At 36.4% G+C, this 16,689-nt stretch overlaps 1 protein-coding gene across 1 annotated transcript in view; it reads left to right on the top strand.

Annotated features, from left to right (window-relative positions):
- CTNNA3 (catenin (cadherin-associated protein), alpha 3) overlaps nt 1-16,689 on the top strand; it is a 2,453,748-nt gene that overhangs the window by 1,858,878 nt on the left and 578,181 nt on the right. The window lies entirely within an intron of this gene.

A 16,689-nucleotide genomic window follows, 5' to 3' on the forward strand; every position in this document is an offset into this window, starting at 1 on the left:
AAGGAAGGAAGGAAGGAAGGAAGGAAGGAAGGAAGGAAGGAAGGAAGGAAGGAAGAAGAGAAAGACAGACTCAAAATCAAAGGCTAGAAAAAAAAATATACCAAGTAAATGGCAACCTCAAAAACATAGGAGTGGCAATATTAATCTCTGATAAAATTGATTGCAGAATGTAAACCACCATCAAAGATAAGGAAGGGCATTACATACTGATTAAAGACATAATAGATAAAGAAGACATAACCCTGGCCAACATTTATGCACCAAATGTAAACCTGAAAAATAAATAAAACAGTGGTTGACCGAATTGGAGAGAGAAATACACAGCACCACAATAGTGGTAGGAGATTTCAATACACCACTATCACCAAAGGATAGATCAACTCAAAAGAAACTCACCAAAGATGCAGAAGATCTAAACCATACAATTAGCCAACTCAAACCTGTGGATGTATTCAGAGTACTGCACCCAACTAAAACTCAATTAACTTTCTTCTCAAGTGTACACGGTGCATTCTCCAAAATTGATCCTATTAGGTCATAATGCAAGCCTCAACAAATTCAAAAACATTGAAATAACACAAAGTATTTTCCCAGACCACAATGCCATAAAATGAGAAATTAACCACAGAAGAGTAAAGCTTACAAAACCACGCATGTGGAAACTAAATAATAAAGTTTTTCAAAATAAATGACAATGAAAATGCAACTTACCAAAACCTCTGGGACACGGCTAAGGCAGTTTTCAGGGGGCAGTTCATAACAATAGGCACACACATATAAAAGGAAGAAAGAAGACTCAATGATCTAACTAAACACCTTCAGCCAATAGCAAAAGATCAACAATCTAATCCTACAACCTCTAGAGGAAAAGAAATTATAAGTACAAGAGCAGAAATCAATGAGATGCAAAACAGAAAAACAGTTGAAACTATCAATAAGATAAGGAACTGATTTTTTAGAGTCAATAAAATTGACAAACCACTAGCAAATGTAACAAAAGAGAGTAAAAAAGGAAAAGACACAGATAATTCAATTAAGAAATGACAGAAGTGACATCACAACAGAACCAGAGGAAATTAAATCAGTAATATCAGAATACTACAAAAAAAATTCTGATATTAAAAAACGTAGAGGAAATGGACGAATTTCTTGAAATGCATCCCCTGCCCAGATTGACAAAGACAGATATGGAACACTTGAACAGAGACCCATCATAACAGAAGAAATGGAAAAGATCATAAAAAAACTTTTCCATAAGAAAAGTCCTGGACCAGATGGCTTCACAGCTGAATTGTACAAAAGACAGGATTTAACACCCATTCTACTTAAATTATTTTAAAAAATTGAAAAGAAGGAACACTTCCAGAGTCATTCTATAAAGCAAGCATAACCCTAATACCAAAACTAGGCAAAGATATTACCATGAAAGAAAACTACAGACCAATATCTCTCATGAATATAGATGCAAAAATCCTTAAAAAAATCCTAGACAATAGAATCCAAAATCACATTTAAAAAAATAATTCACCATGACCAAGTGGGATTCATAACAGGTATATAAGAATGGTTCAACATAAGAAAAACAATCAATGTGATTCATTATATTAACAAAGTAAATAACAAGAACCATATGATCTTAGCAATTGGTGCAAAAAAAAAGGCATTTGACAAAATCCAATGACTCTTCCTGATAAAGACACTCAGTAAAATTGGAATAGAAGGCAATTTCCTCAACATAGTGAAAAGTATATATACAAAACCAAGAGCCAACATTATTCTCAATGGAGAAAATTTAAAAAACAATTTCCTTGCAAACAGGGACCAGACAAGGATGCCCACTGTCACCACTTCTTTTTAATATTGTATTGGAAGAGCTTGCTAGGGCAATATAACAAGAGAAGGAAATAAAAGACAGCCAGATCGACAAAGAGATGGTTAAACTGTCGCTATATGCAGATGATAGGATAATATACACAGTAAACCCTTAAGACTCACCAACAAAACTATTAGAGTTAATAGGCCAATTTAGTAGAGTGGCAGGATATAAGATCAATATTCAAAAATCACTGTTTCCTCTACAGTAATAAAGAGAACTCAGAGAAGGAAACAAGAAAGCAATACCATTTACAATAGCCAACTACAAATTGAGATATTTGAGAATAAACCTAACTAGAGATACAGAACACCTATACAAAGAGAACTACAGAGTATTTCTGCAAAACACAATAGAAGACCTAAAGAAATGGGAAAGTGTGCCCTGTAAATGGATAGAAAAACTCAATATGGTGAAAATGAAAATTCTATCAAAAGCAATCTACATGTTTGATGCAATCCCAATCCAGACACCAAATTAATTTTGCAAGAAGATTGAAAGAGAAATTATCAAATTTATTTGGAGAAGCAAGAGACCCCAAATAAGCAAAACTCTTCTCAGAAATAAAATTGAGGTTGGAGGCATAGCTCTCCCTGAACTCAGAAGCTACTATCCATCAGCAGTAATCAAAATAGCATGATACTGGTACAATGACAGACACATAGACCAATGCAACAGAATTTAGAACCCAGAAATAGACCCAGCTATCTATGCTCAACTGATATTTGACATGGAAACTAAAGCTGCCAAACGAGGAAATGATAACCTCTTCAATAAGTGATGCTGGCAAAACTGGACTTCTGGAGAAAGCTGAAACAGGATCCATATCTCATACCATACCCAAAAATAAACTCCTTGTAGATCAGAGACTTGGGAATAAAGCCCAAACCATAATGTTCATAAGAGACAAACTGGGATCAAGTTTAGAAGTGCTAGTCCAGGGTATAAAGAGACTGCCAAATACAACCAGAAATGCACAATCTAAAGAGGATAAAATTGACACATAGGACCTTTTAAAGATTAAATCCCTGTGTGCATCAAAACTTTTTCCAAAAGGATGAAAATAAAACCTAGACTGGGAACAAGCTTTTGGTAATGCCATCTCAGATAAGAGTCTTACAACAAAAGTTTACAGAATACTCCTGGCCCTCCATCAGAAAAAAAACCTGAAAACACAATTACAAAATGGGCAAAATACATGGAAATAATTTTCACAGCCTAAGATATTCAAATGACAAACAGACACATGAAAAAATGCTCCAAATCACTGCGATGTAGTGTTTCCCTGCTCTGTCCACACAGTAGCCTTGTGGTCCTGATACAGGTTTTGCATGAGCACAATTAAGTACTCTGGGATTCTCATGCTTCTCAGTGTCGGCCACAACTTGTCACGATCCACACAGTCAAATGACTCTGCATAGCCAATAAAATACAAATAGATATTCTTCTAGTGTTCTCTTTTCAGCCAGGATTCATCTGACATCAGCAATAATATTTCTGGTGCCACAGCATGTTCTAAATCCTGCTTCAACTTCTGGCAGTTCCCTATCTGTGTACTGTTATAGCCATTTTTAGTGATCTTTAGCAGTATTTTGCTTGTGTGAGACATTAATGATATTGTGCAATAGCTTTCACATTATGTTGGATCAGTTCTCTTGGGAATTGGAACAAGTATGGACCCAAACATAAGTACTAAGAGTTTATGAAATAAACACTTAGTATCTTTAAAACCTTTTTTTTTCGTTGTGTGCCATTGAATTGGATTCAATTGGCACAGGAGGAGATTGCCTCTCCTTCTCCAGCGGAACATCTAGAGGATTCAAACAGCATGCCTTTGAGATTGTTGTAGAGCTTCTTGGCACTACCAGAGCTACCTAAAAAAAAAAACAAAACAACATTTTTATTGATCTTTAGCAGTATTTTGCTTAAAAGTGATATTAATGATATTGTTCAATAATTTCCACATTCTGTTGGATCATCTTTCTTAGAATAGGAACAAACACAGATATCTTCCAGTCGGTCAACCAGACAGCTGTCCTCCAAATTTCCTGGCATAGATATGTGAGCATATCCAGGGCTACATCTGTCATTTGAAACATTTCAATTGATATCCCATCTATTTCTGGGGCTTTGTGTTTTTGCCAGTACCTTCAGGACAGCTTGAATTTCTTCGTTAATTATCATTGATTCCTGATCATGTGGTACTTCCTGAATTATTTAGGTGTCAGTCAATTACTTTTATAGTGCTTTTGTGCATTCTAGCTATTTTCTGTTGATATTTCTTAGATAATTAAAGATTTACCTTAAATATTCCTAATGCTAGGACAAGAAACTACCAGACATTCCAGCTGGGTTTAGAAGAGGCTGTAGAACCAAAAATATCATTGCTGATGTCTCATGGATCCAGGATGAAAGTAGAGAGCACCAGAAGAATGTCTATTTGTGCTTTATTGACTATGCAAAGACATTTGACTGTGTGAAAAATAACAGTTTATGACTAACACTGAGAAGAATGAGAATTCCAGAAAAGTTAATTGTGCTCATGCAAAATATACCTAGGGTAAGATGATGTTTTGCATGAACAAAGCAAGAAAGCACTGCATGGTTTAAAATTAGGATAAGTATTCATTAGTCTATATTCTTTCTCTATAATTATTTAACATATATGCTGAGCAAATTATTTGATAAACTGGAATCCATGAAGAAAAATGTAGCACCAGCATTGGAAGACTCACCAATAACCTTTCTTATGCAGATGACACAACATTATTTGCTGAAAATGAGGAGTTGAAGCACTTGCTGCAGAACATTAAATACTGGCATTTTCAATATGGATTACATCTCAAAATCAAGAAAACAAAAATTTTCATTACTGTACTGATAGGCAACATTATGATGGATAGAGAAGGGTTAAAATTGCCAACTATTTTATCTTATTTGGATCCACAATCAATACACTTGATACCAGCAATCAGAAGATCAGGAGACATATTATGTTGTGAAAGTCTGTAATCAGGGACCTCTCCAAATTTTTGAGAGGTGATGATGTAGATTTCTCTACTGATAGGGTTTTTGAAGGCCTGCTTTGTTGTGGGTTTTTGTGTTTGTTTGTTTGTTTTGTTTATTTGTTTATTATGGTTTGTTGTTGTTTTTGGTTTTTCCCAGAAATGGATGTCCAGTCCTTCTCCTAGTCTTTCTTAAGAATCTAGGAACTCTGTTACAACTTCTCAGCCATTGGTGATTATTTTGTTACCTGAGACATTATTGGTGGCAAAGACCCCAGCATTAGAGCGCCTCATAAGCTACATCAGTACAGCAGACTGACAGACAAGAGATGTACTAATGAGAGCAACTAATAATACCCAAATCTGTACACATGTAAGATATTAAGTAATTGACAACATACAAATAATTTTCTCAATAGCAGAACTGAAACATAGGTTTTGTACCTTTAAAAAAAACACTGTTAAGACAAACAGACATACAAATGTCATGGTACAGGATATAACTTTCATCTTGCTTAGATCAACAATCAACATCCTTGGTAACAACAGTCAGAAAATCAGGAGATGTGTAGCATTGGACAAGTGTGCTGTCAGGGACCTTTCCAAAATACTGAACAGCAATGATGTCAATTTGAAGACTAAACCTGATTCAGGCCATGCTCTTCTCAATCTTTATCTTCTACACATCAGAGAGCTGGATAATGAATAAGGGTGACAGAAAAATTAATGCTTTTAAGTTGTGGTGCTGGAGAAGAGTATTGAATAGTCCATGAACTGCCAAAAGAACAAAGAGATATGACTTGGAATGACTGAAGCCAGAGTGCTCCTTGAAGACAAGGATGACAAAACTTCATCTTTCGTACTTTGGACATGTAGCCAGTTGAGTCTATTCCTTGAAGAGGAAGGATGCTTGGAAGGATGGAGCGCCAATGAAGGAAAGGAAGACTCCCAACGAGATGTAATGAAACTGTCACTTCAGCAGTGGGCTGTGGTGTCTCAGAGATGATAAGGATGGAACATGATAGGGTAAATTTCAGGTTATCTGGTTATAGGGTCACTACTCAACTCAATAGCATGTAACAATGATATCAGTTTGAAGACTAAGGTGCACTTAATTCAGGCCAGGTTCTTTTTGGTCACTTGCTGTGCATCTGAGATTTGAACAATGACTAAGGATGACAGAAGAATGGATGTCTTTGAACTGTGGTGTTGGTAAGAGTGCTGAAGATCTCAGGGACTGCCAAAAGAACAAACAGGTAAGTCTTGGAGAGGGTGCATTCAGATTGCTTCTTGGAGGCAAAGCTGATGAAGCTTCATTTCACATACTTTGGATGTTTCTAGAAGAAGCTATTCCTTGGAGTGGGACGTCATGCTTGGCAATCAGAGGAAGACCCTAGACTAGATAGGTTGACACAGTGACTATGATATGGGTTTGAATGGCAGAGATTGTAAGGATGGCATGGGAAAGGACAGTGTTCAGACTGGTTTTTCATATGGTCACTATGAGTCATACTGGTCTCCATGACACTTAACAACAATTTTTAAAAACAAATAAACAAAAACTCATCATAGCAATTCACATTAGCTTTCAAGACTTATAAATAATTCTCCTCGTCTTCACTGACCCTTTCTGGGCAATGGTTCTGTTCTCCAGAGTCTGAATTTGGCTATCTTCTCTGGACTCTGGGTATTGGTTCCTATTCCTAGGCTTAATCTTTTCCTTTCAGACCCATTGAAATGGCAAGTCTATTTCTTTGGCTTTAGTGACTCCATTATCTTAGTCTACCTAAATGGCCACCTCATTCCCTACATGTTAAGAGACTCCAATTTTCTGCCCCTAAGTTATGGCAACCCCATCTCCTCAGTGCTGGGAAGATTTCTCATCTTAAATAAAAATTTAACAACAAACAGTAAATATTAGACTTTGTAGTTTAAAAAGCTATGGCCCAACTTTTAGGGACCAGAAAACTATATCCCTACCCTTTGAAGCTAAGAACTCCCTGCTTCCCATGTTCCTTCCAACAGTTCTGCCCATCTCCACAATACTCCAGGATTAGTACTTTCTTTTTCTTGGAGGATAACAGATATGGTTCCTTTGGCCTGTATCCTGTCTAGAGAATTCCATGAAGCAGATGAGATTCTTCCTTTTCCTTCTTTCTCCATCTTCTTTAGTCTAAACTGATGGATTTTCTGCTCTGATAGTTTATGGTTATTGTTGTTAAGTGTTGTCGAGTCTTAGGCAACTCATAGCAACACTATGAATGAAAGACCTGAACACTTGTATGACTTTCATTGTTTCCCTGGGTTCATAGGGTTTCCGGAGGTAGGCTATTTTGAAAGTGAATGCTACTCCTGCTTCCATCATTAATAGACCAACACACTTAACAGAAGCCACATTCTTTGTGAACATTTGCAAACAAATGTATTTAGTTTGTACAACAGAACTATCCAGATCTACATTTTGCTTTCATTTTGCAAAGTTCTTGAATTATACCATATGTAGTACATGATAAGACAGTGTGTAAAAATCTCCTCCCCTAGATATCTAAGTTTGTCATGCACAAGATTTACCTTCTACTAAACATTTTAACATAATTCGGGTGAATTCTTTACCTTTGCATTAAAAACATCAGCCACTCTCCATTATCCAATCGTGTGTTCTTATTTTTTTTTGTTTATTAAACTTTACCAGAAATACAATTAATGTACACATTGCTAGAAAAATTCTGTTGTTCATACTATGCATATTCTTTAAGAAGGGTGGAGGAACAATGCAGGAGAAGAGGCCCCAGATGAAATGGACTGATACAATAACTTGGGCAATGGGGTAGGTGTATTTGAGCCAGTGAGACTAGCTCATGACAGGGCAGGTTTCAGAGCTGTTGTTCACAGTCTCTATGAGTCACAGGTGACTCAACGGCACATAACAATAACATTAACATAATGCCTTTTAGCTCCGGTTTTGGAGAAAAGTACTTGAAACCCCTTGTGCTGCCAAAAGGATAAACAGGTATGTCTTGTAGAAAGTGCTGTCAGAGTGCTCCTTCAAGGTCAGGATGGCAAAACTTCTTCGTCTCACATACTTTGGGCATATTGTCAGGAGATAAATCAATCCTTGGAAAAAAGTATCATGTTTGGAAAGGTGAGTCAGTATTAAAAAAAAAACAAAAAACAACCCTCAACAAGGTGGATTGACACAGTACTGTAACAATGAGTTCAAATACGTCAGGGAGGATGAGGATACACAGGTTAGGACTGGGTTAGATCTGTTGTTCATAGGGGTACTATGAGTCATGCTCTACTCTAAGAGACCTAACAGAAACAACATTAACATAAAAAGAAAATCTAATCTCAAATGAGATTAATAACCAGGGGTTTAGAAGTTGTGATTTATAACACATTTTGTGAGTATATAACTTAATCTACAACAGATGGCAACAGTGGTTATAAAATTGCTGCTTCATTTTCAAGATAAATGCAAGTCACCAAGTAAAGAATTAAGCATTTCTAAGGTGTCAAAATAGGCATATTACATTAACTTCTGAAAGAAATCATCATAAAGAAAATGAAATCTTCAGACATCATTGTTATAAGTTTCATTATTGTGACTTCAGTGAAATAAAATAATTCTGCAACATCAGTGTGTTAAAGATTAATAAATTGTCTTTCTTTTGAGTTATACTATGAATATAAATCTTATAATATTCAACTAAGAAGAAAAAATATTTGATAGTTCATAATCATAATTATTGGTGCAAGAGTCTAGATTAACTAATGATGGAAAAAGTGGTATAGTAGAAGCCAAAGAATAATTGAGCAACTAAGAAGACCTTCCCACCAGTGACATGTCGATTTCTACTGACTTATATCTTCATTTCACAAATCAATTTTTCAAGTTCATGGTGATTTACAACTTCCTCTTGTATCAATTATAAAAGAAAGAAATACTACTTAACAACCCCATATAACAGCTTAGAATCAAGGAAGAGGTTTCTTCTCAAACATGATAGTAACCCTGTGATAGCTGGGAATATGTAATATATTATAGTGATCATCCACCATTTAATTTTACTGTCTGCCAAAATCTGTAGCAGTTAAAGTTAAGTGAACAATATATATTATAAAATTTCTCAGCTATTATAAGGATTTTTAAAGGTATCATTTATTACAAACACTTCAGGCAGTATTTCCTTAAGATTCCAGGTATTCTAAAGTTTAGGGTTGACTGTGGTTATAGTGATTTTAAAAAGGCTGTGCACATTCATCTCATGCCTGTCACAAAGCTGTTACACACTTAGAAAGGGAATTAGAGTACAGGGATTGGTAACACAAAATATTAGTTTTGAAATAGGCTGTGAATTAATTTTACTTTGTTCACTACTTCCTCTTTTATTATTCCTTCTGTTTAAAAATGGTTAATAATGTCTCTTCCTTATTCACACTCATTCATCTATTGATTTTATCTTCATAATTATGATTAAACAATTTTTATTCCAGTGGCTGTAATAGATCTTTCTGTGTCATCTCTTTTAAAACCCCAACGAACTAACAAGTAGACAACCTGAGCAGACTGGTTTACCTAATTCCAGTCTCAGATTCCTATAAAATGTAATATGTTGTTGCTGTTGTTGTTATTTTATGCCATTGAGTCAGAAGTGACCCATAGCTGACCGTCTGCAGGGTCTCAGAGGTAGTAAATCACAGGAGAAAAGATTGTCCATCTATCTCCTGAGGAGCAATTGATGGATTTTGACCAGTACCTTTTAATTGACAACACAATTTCTTACCACTAAGCAACGTGAAGGACTCTTAAAATAAAATATGAGGACGGGGGTAGGAAGAATATAACATTATAAACTCCCCCAAAGAAACCAATAAAAATTATTAGTAATAATAATATAAAATATAGAAAATACCTAGAACCGTTTAGATAACCCTGATAGAAGAGATAAAAGGAAGCTTCTTTCTAGAATATTGACAATAGAGAGCTGTGAGTTCCACCTGTATTATATTAGCAAAACCCGGTTCTATAAGACAATTGTTGGGGCATGTTCCCCAGAAGAAAAGTCTATCAAGGTTTGTGTTTGCAGACACACCAAAAAACAAATTTAAAAACATTAATTTATTGGGACCGAAACCTACTGTTAAGAGGAGGTTGGGGAGCTACGGGATGGTGCAGCTGAACAGCTTCAGAGGCTGCTGGACAAAAAGTTGTTGCTGAAAATGGGGAAAGCAGCTAGCTGCTTTATGTTTCTACATAAACAGCCCCCAACACAGACCAAAAGCAAGAATTATCGTCTGATGGGAAATATTACCAATATACCCCTTAGTTTAAAGGTAATATAGCCGCTGCCCATTTCATAAGGGAGAATGGTAAATTTGCCCTCATTCTAGAAAGATATCAGATAATCACACCTTATGGGGGGGAAAAAAGTCTAGTAATACAAACAAGTTAAAAAAGACAAGTCCAATAAGACTTAGCAAGTTTAGCATAAAAATAGTCATTTTGGGGGGATTTATTGGATATAACTCTCAACAATGAAGCTGTAACTTCATGCTATGGGATGAAATATGTTAGAATTTAAAACACCATCTATTGCTATTGAGTTATTTTGACTCATACTGACTTTCCACTTGTTTCCAAGGTGGTAAATCCTTGTGGGAGTAGATGTCCATCTTTCTCCTGCAGAGTATCTAGTGGCTTAGAACCACCGACTTTTTAGTTAGCTGCGCAGCATGTAAAGCACTACCCCGCTAGAGTGCCTGTAGGATATGATACTCATTTAAAATATGTGGCAAAATAAAGATCTCTCTGTACACACAAAAACTCAGAAAATTTAACTTGCACTTTGTCAAACAAAAAATATAATCTTTCGAAACATGAAAGGGAGAAAGCTGAAACAGTAAAGTTAACCAAGTAAAGTTTGCTCATTTAATGAATAAATGACAAGATACCTCAGAATAAAAGCTCCTCTTACAGTGTTTCTTGCCTCATTAACATGTCTTCCTCTATTCCTGCCTTGTTAATATCACATTAGGTTTATAATACCTGATAATTACATCAGATCATGACTGGAAAATAACTATAAAAAACCAAGAATTATGCCATTGCCAAGTTGACAAAAATTTTTAGAGGACTCAATTCCATGTCATAGATCTACTTGGTAATTCATACAAATTAAAACAGAAAGTCAATAGACTCTAAGGAAAATTAATACTAAAGGAGCTTGGAACAGATTCAGATGAACGGAATTGTCAACTTAGCCCCATAATAAAATTATCATTCATGATCCTCTTTAAAGATATTAAGATATTCTTTTCTTCTCTCCTTTCTCCAGCACACTCAGAATATCATGATCCTAAAATATATAGTCTTAAAGGTTTAAAACGTTATCTGGTTGGGTTTTCATTAGCTTATTGTTAATATCTTGAATTTTTAAAAAATAAAATAGTCCAGAGTAATATTAGATAAAATTCAAGTTTTAGTGTCAAATGATATTCATAATCTTTGAATGCCTGCTATAAGTGTATATGTTCATATGTTGTTGTTGTTGTTGTTGTTGTTGTTGTTGTTGTTAAACTGGGCTGCTCCTTGGAGGCAAGGATTCTGAGACTTCGTCTGACATACTTTGGTCATGTTGTAAGGAGGGATCGGTCCTTGGAGAGGGCATCATGCTTGGGAGGGTGGAGGGCAGGCGCAGGAGGGGAAGGCCCTCTGGGAGATGAATTGATTCGGTGACTGGGGCAATTGGGATGAGTGTGTCGGAGACAGTGAGATTGGCACAGGACAGAGCATAGTTTAGAGCTGTTGTACATAGGGTCACTATGAGTTGCAAGCAACTCGACGGCACATAACAACAGCAACAACATACTTATGTTGTTGTTATGTGCCGTCGAGTCACCTGCAACTCATAGTTACCCTATGTACAGCAGCTCTAAAGCCTCCCCTATCCTGAGCCAGTCTCACTGATTCTGGCTCACCTTCTGCAGTTACTGTATCCATTTCATCTGAGGTCTTTCTCTCGCACTCTGTACCTTCACCCTTCCAAGTATGATGTCCTTCTCTAAGGACTATTCCCTCTCGGTCACGTGTCCAAGGTATGTAAGATGGAACTTCTAAGTCCTAGCCTCCATGGAGACACTTGTTTTCACCCTCTCCAAAACAGACCAATTTGTTTTCTTGTTTTCATGGTATGTCTAATACTCTTCTCCAGCACCACAATTCAAAGGCATTGATTCTTCTCTGTCATCCTTATCCACTGTCCAGATCTCTGATGCATAGCTAGTCATTGTGAAGACCGTGGCCTGGATCAGGCGCACCTTAGTCTCTAGACTGACATCGTTGCAACTCAGTACTCTGGAGTGGTCCCTGACGGTAGATTTACCTAATACAATTCATCTTTTGATTTCCTGACTGTTGGTGCCAAGAGTGTTGATTGTGGAGCTGGGCCAGCTGTAACTGTTGACAACTTCAATCTCTTCTTCATTCATCACAGTGCTGCTAATGATCCCAGTAGTGAGGATCTTAATTTTTTGATGTTGGGCTTCAATCCATACTGAAAACTACAGTCCTTGACCTTTTGCAGCAAGTGCTTCAGGTCCTCAGCTTCGGCAAGCAAGGTTGTGTCATCTGAACAATGTAGGTTGTGGATAACCCTTCCATGAATCCTAATGCCACATTCTTCATCATAAAGCCTAGCCTCTCCAGTGATCTGTTCAGCATATATATTGGAAGGTATAGAGACATGACACATCTCTGATGCACTCCCTTCCTGATTTTGAACCATGGAGTGTATTTTCAAGCTCTGTTCTGAGGAAATTCTGAAACTTTATGAAGTTTGAAATCTCCTTGGTAAGTCCCAGAGCCATTGTTTACTTTGTTTAAGGATATGTAGATTGATTGCTTACACCTGTTTTAACCAGTTACATTGCTTGACTTGCCTACACGACCAGTGGGGCATAAAACACCCTGCAGGAATTTTTCACCTGAATTCTTCTGAGATCACAATTTCTCACACACACCTTAATGGTTATGATGCAAACATAAATGCATCTTGTGCTATCAAGAAAGGATGGTGGGTAGGTGCACCTGAAAGTCTATTTCCTAATGTTGGTCTGCACATTCTTTCTCCTTGATCTGTATTTGCTATATTTTTTTTTAATTTTGTAAGTCTTATGTAAGTATTTTATGGAAATTGCAATTCCTTCAGGCTATTTCTCAGTCTTGTTGCAGTTTAACATATATATTCTATAAAAAACACATTTGAATAATAATACTAAGACACATATGTGCATAGATACATGTCTACCTTGATCATAGTGATATAGGAACAAATGGTTTCTTTGGGTTTTGTAGTGAACTGCTCTGTTTTTGGTTTTCTTTTCCTTTTTTTCTTTATTGACAGTGCAGAGAAGTCAGTAAGCTTTTATAATTGGATATTATGCACCCAAAATTGCTGAATCAGGATTTTTATCTCTGAGAAAGTCTTTCTAAGTACTGAAAACCTAGCTAAACTTTTATTGCATTTATAATAACTAACTTTATAGTATGTCTCAGTAGAGAACAGCTATATTTTTCTCGTAAGTATGGCCTCAACATTTTATGATTTGTTTCCTTCAGACATGTCCTCTGTTCAACAGATTACTATTTCAAAACCCTGCCTTCTCAAAAACTCAGAACTGTACTAAATTTTTATCAACTCTAATTAGTCACCTATTGCTGTGTAACAAATTCCATGGAGTTTAAATAATTATAACAACAAACATTTACCGTGTTACCACTTCTAAGGTAAAAGAAACCCAGTGTGGTCTATCTGGAGGGTTCTGGTTTAAGCTGTTTGACCAGGTTGTAGACAAGCTGTTGCTCAGGATTGAAGTCAAGGATTTTTCAGTTGTAAGGATCTGCTTCTAATTTTATTTATATGTTTGTTAGGAAGTGTAAAATAAAAAATAAGGGCTATTGTGGAATGGCCATATCTGTCCCCATCAATAGTATCGAGAACACAAAATCAACTCTCATGAGAACAGACATGTCCCCCACGCTCCCATACCTCTTTCTACTCAGCTCAACATCAATCTTACTGTTTTATTAAGTCCAAACTGAAGTGATAACTCACAGACTACAAATAATATTATTGGAGAAGTAAAAATGTTATAATCCAGGTTAGTAGCAGAATACAGTCAGGACAGGACATTTTCCAGAATGTGCTCGCAAGCACTTCAGCCTTGAGTGTCATGGCTTTAGGCCAGTATTACAAAGTAATCAGTCCTGCAAATTATGACCTCCCCCCACCCAACACCTAGTTGTCCAACAAACATGGGCAAAGGCTCTTAGTTCCAATTCCAATGGTGCAGCAGTCCCAAGTTCTCATTTTATACCATGTCTCTGGTTCTCCCCTGTGGCTACTACAGCTGCTGGTCCAGTATGCCCTTTTGTTTGTTGTTTTCCTGGTGGGGAAAATACCCTTTCTGCTTCTGGATCAGCTCAATTTAACTGTGAGAATAGCCAATCCCTTTGTGTATTGGTGACACTAGCCAGTCTCCTTGTGGATTGATGCAACTAACCAATTCTCTTGTGGATAGGCTAACAGCCCCTTCTCCCTTATTCCTGCCCATTCACACGACCAAGTCAGACAATGACTAGAAAACCCATTTTGAATAAACTCTTAACGCCACAGGAAGAAGATTCAGGTTCTTACCACCTGGGTCTCTACATCTAATTCCTCAATGTCGTCATAATATGGTGACTGACGTCTTCCAGGGACACTGCATTAAGGAAGGGACAGAAGGAGGAGGAGGAGAGAGAGAGAGCACACACCTACCACAGAAGCCAGATTCTTTTTGCAACCTAATTCCTGAAGACACATATCTTATTGTGTACTGTATTCTATTTGTTAGATACACTAAGTTCAGTCAGATTTAAGGGGAGAGTATGGAAGAAGACATGAATACCAGAAGGTGGAGATCAATCACTGGGCCATGCTATAGACAGCCAACTACACCTTTATATTAGTGGAGATTATTTAATATTTAATGACTTACCAAAAGACTAAGCATTCTGTCTTGAAATAAATCATAGCAAAGAGTTCTTTGGAGGGCAGAACATTGAAACTTCTTGGATACTTTGTGCAGGTCGTCATGAGATCCAGTCCTTGGAAAAGGGTATGATGATTTGAAAAGTAGATTAGCAAAAGAGATGAAGATCTTCAAGGAGACGGATTGACAACATGATTGCAATAATGGTTTTGTCATGGCAGCAATTTTGAAATGGTACGGGATATGGAAATATTTTAATTTCTTGTTGATAAGGACACTAAAAGTTGTAGTTGACTTTCTGGCACCTAAGAACAATAACAACCACACTTTCAAAATATTTTATGCTCTGTTTATGTGTAATATCTTGAATTATATAAAAAATGTCTATACATATTTGAGTTCATGAATCCTTTGCTCCTGACCTTTGATAAAATATCTGATATTGGAAACACTGCAAAGGATCTAGCACGCTGGAGAAGGAATAGCAATTGCAGTGATCCAACAAACATGCAGGACTGGGGGTACTTGCTTGTCAATGCTAAGAAATTAGGAAGAGTGCTGCTTGGCAAAACAAGTGTATAATACTCATATATGTGCCCATTTGAAAGAAAGTTAGTCTAATGAAATGCTGACATTATCTAACAATATCACTAATACAACACACAATTAACATATTACTTAAGATAAGGAAAAAATTGTTGCAGCAGCAGTACAGGCATAAGTAATTACCAGAGTTGAGCTGAATTCAGAAGAGAACAAGGACTATAACAAATCATTGCTGACATCTGATGGATTTTAGCAGAAATCAAAGAGTACAAGAAAGATGCTTACTTATTTATATTAGGGATTTGACTGTATTACTCATAACAAGTTATGGATAACGTTACAAAGAAAAAGAATTTTAGAACACTGAATTGAACTCAAGTTGCAAAACTGAGAGATCCTATGAACACAATCTTGAATGATCCAGGAAGCATCAATGAAGATAAAAGGAATACGTATAATCATTACACTAAAAAGAATTAGTTGACCCTGAAAAATTTTAGAAATTACCATATGAATAAGAGCCAATGGTAATGAAAGATGAAGATTAAGCTGCACTGATTGTATTGGCAAAAATTAAGATCCCAGATATTGATAGAATATCAGTTAACATGTTTCAACTCACAGATGCAGCCCTAGATGTGGTCACAAGTTAATGATGGGAAATTTGGAGAACAGCTACCTAGCCATGAACTAGAAGCAATCAATATTTATCTCCGTTCCCAAGAAAGGTGATCCAAAAGAATATGGAAACTATTAAGAAATATTAATAATATCTCATGCAAGCAAAATATTATTGAAGATCATTCAAACAGTATAGTGACAGAAAAATACCAGAAAAACGAGGAGGATTTAGAAGAGGCCTCAGCACTAGGGATATCATTGCTGATGTCAGATGGATCCTGGTTGAAAGCAGACAATATCAGAAGAATGTCTATTTGTGTTTTATTGACTAGGTAAAGGTATTTGATTGTGTGGATTATAACAAATTATGGCTAATATTGAGAAGAATGGGAATCCCAGGAAACTTAAAAATACTCTTACAAATCTACATAGACCATGAAGCTGTTGTTTGAACAGGGTAAGGAAACACTGCATGGTTTAAAATCAGGAAGGGTGAGTGTCAGGGTTGTAGTCTCTCTCCATACCAATTCAATCTGTATACAGAAAAAAATAATTAGCAAAGCCAGACCCTATTAGGAAGAGTGTGACATCAAAATTGGAGGAAGACTC

Source organism: Elephantulus edwardii, unplaced genomic scaffold (assembly GCF_000299155.1).
Source record: "Elephantulus edwardii isolate Elephantulus edwardi_28Jun2011 unplaced genomic scaffold, EleEdw1.0 scaffold00074, whole genome shotgun sequence".
NCBI lineage: Eukaryota > Metazoa > Chordata > Mammalia > Macroscelidea > Macroscelididae > Elephantulus > Elephantulus edwardii.